Source organism: Eulemur rufifrons, chromosome 7, assembly GCF_041146395.1.
Source record: "Eulemur rufifrons isolate Redbay chromosome 7, OSU_ERuf_1, whole genome shotgun sequence".
Lineage (NCBI taxonomy): Eukaryota > Metazoa > Chordata > Mammalia > Primates > Lemuridae > Eulemur > Eulemur rufifrons.
In genome coordinates, this window is record NC_090989.1 from 104,175,263 (window position 1) to 104,178,101 (window position 2,839).

Below are 2,839 nucleotides of genomic sequence, written 5' to 3' on the forward strand. Positions count from 1 at the left end.
TAAACATATAAAACAAATATGAAAAAATGAACTTCAAGTTTCTTTGGTTGCAATACTGTGATTTCTTTACATAATCATGTCTCCATTTGCTTACATTGAATGGCTTCTCAATTATAGCCTCAAAAATTTAAAACAGCCACAGATTGCGATTCCAAGGCCATCTTTAAGTTAACTGTTTGGAACTCAGCAGACATCTTCCTGCGGAAATGGTGTTTAAGTGGAGAGAACTCCCTACGTGCTCTGAATCACTTCACAGTGAGTGTTCAGGGCTTAAGGGGAGGATTAAGGACATGGGCCAGGTGACTAGTAGGAAATACAAGAGGTTTAACAGAACAAAAGGGGTTAAGGATTTAAGGAATATGGGATGCAACTCCAGATTTGGCCCTTAGGGATTATGTAGGATAATCAAATCCCAAAGTATGTAGGATAGGACAAGCTTGAGTTCACAGTGAATAGGCTGGATGGGTTTGGTAAGACCCTAGAATTCTGTATTTAGACATGTGGTATAGCAGAGTGTAAAATCCCCATGTGCTTGTGAACAGAGAACATACTTGCAATCTGGTTTTTGTAAACTAGAGGCCAGGATAGTATCAGTTTTGGGGGTCAGGCTGAACCCAGATCCTTGAACAGAGAGTCTGAACAAAGCATTGCCGAAAAAATGTGAAACTGATGGGGCCCAGGATTTTTTCATAACAAACTCAACACCCAAATGTAATGTGGAAGGTACATTACAGCTGGGTACAGTGCCATATCTCTAGTAGATGAAATGGACTTATTGACAATGCACAGAAATAATCACTTACACCTGTGAGAGAAGCCTCTGCAAAGGCTTACATAGGTACATTCATCTTGTCTAGTTTTTGCTGAAACACAAATTTGTTAAAAACCAATTCATAGACTAAATTACATATTTCATAACTTACTACAAACTTTTAAAATAAAAATAAGTGTCCTTTAAGTTGATTTAGTTTTATAAGAGGAAGCAAATGAACATTTATTATAGCAAAGGTATATTTGGGCTCTTCAAAAGTTACTCCTACCTGAGTAATGGAATAATAACTCTTCACAATGATTTTGTAGTGTAATGAGTTCTAAAAGAGATTTTACTTTAATGTTTTTTTTTTTTTGACTAATCTGATTTCTTTTATTTATAACAATGTAATTGTCTTGTACCTTGAGTACTACACATTAAAGTACAGCAAGCTGTCAACTTGGGTTCACATAGGAGATGGTTTCCTTCCTCACTTTGGTCCTCTGATTTCATATTTTATAACTTTGTACTTTATTGGTTTAAAGAGAAATGAAGTTTCAGTTTAGTTTAAGCAATTCATCCTCTCTGAACACACATTGCTATTCCCATCCCACCCCCAATGCACAGGGCTGCAACACCACGAGTTCCGCCTGTTCTCTCCAGTGTGTGTAACAGGGTCACAAGAATTTGGCAGCCAGATGCTCCAAGAGGGTGGCCCAGTGCTATAGCCCCTCCTTGAATGTTGACCTTCTCTGGGTTTAGTCCAAGTTCTTTAGCTATTGCAACAGAGAGGGCTGCAAAGGCTTCATTGATTTCAAATACACCAACATCCTCCAGTGACCATCCTGTTCTTGCAACAGCTTGCTTTATGGCTGGAATTGGTCCTGTTCCCATAATGGAAGGGTCCACGCCTATTTGTGACCAAGAAACTATATGTGCTAAAGATGTAAGCCCACGTTTATCAGCTTCTGACTTCTTCATAAGAACCACAGCTGCAGCTCCATCATTTATTCCTGAAGCATTCGGTGAGGTTACTGTTCCTGTTCCATCTGTAAGAAAGTAAGGCTTTAGCTTGGACACGGCTTCTATGTTGCTCCCGTGGTAAGGAAACTTGTCTGTTTTAACTTCAATAAGACCTTTTCTAGAAGACACAAAAACTGGTACAATCTCTTTATCAAAATGACCAGCTTTCTGTGCACTCTCTGTCCTATTCTGAGACAGAACTGCAATCTTGTCCTGATCTTCTCTACTCACTTGCCATTTTTTGGCTACATTTTCAGCTGTAATACCCATATGACAGTTGTGAAATGCACAGGTAAGACCATCACAGTGCCGTCTCACCGAGCTTTACTCCTTTCTCACGTGAACCAAGTGGGGAGACTTGCTCATACTTTCCATGCCTCCTGCAACCACAATGCTGGAGTCTCCTAACCCTATGGCCTGTGCTGCAAGGCACACGGCTTTTAGGCCTGACCCACAGACCATCTGGCAGCTCCACGCTGGAACAGAGTAGGCAATTCCTGCACCCACACTGGGCTTGCCTTACTGGATTCTGCCCGCAACCTGCTGCCAAAACATGTCCGAATATGACCTCAGACACGTCTTCTGGAGCCACAGTGGCCCTCTTCAGGACTTCTTTGATGACAGTCGAGCCCAGGTCCTGAACAGGAACAGTAGCTAAGGCACCATTGAAGGAGCCTACGACGGTCCACACTGCCGAGATGATCACCACAGGGTCCGAGCCTGCACTCATCCTGCCCACAGCTGGCTCTCCTGCTTCTGTTGGCCCAGCGCTGCCTGCAAATCTACTTTAATGGTTTTTCATTTTCTGTAACATATTGAATGTTTTGAGGTATCAGTCACTTAATGCTGAATATGGCTTTTAAGAGATCAGAATTCCATTAAAATCCTAATTAACTTCATGCAGACTTGACAGAATTGTTTCCTTCCTTTGGAAAATAAGCCTTTGTTACTGATTGAAGACCCACTTGCTCTCTGTTTCTCTTATTGGACAAAAATACTTTATTTTTGATAGCCTAATGAATTGTCTATTGCTGTTTTTCTAGTTTTTATGTGTTGCACTGTGTC

At 41.1% G+C, this 2,839-nt stretch overlaps 1 pseudogene; it reads right to left on the minus strand.

Moving 5' to 3' along the window:
* Window positions 1-1,209: 1,209 nt before the first annotated feature.
* Window positions 1,210-2,504, minus strand: LOC138386563 (acetyl-CoA acetyltransferase, cytosolic pseudogene; annotated as a pseudogene).
* Window positions 2,505-2,839: the final 335 nt, after the last annotated feature.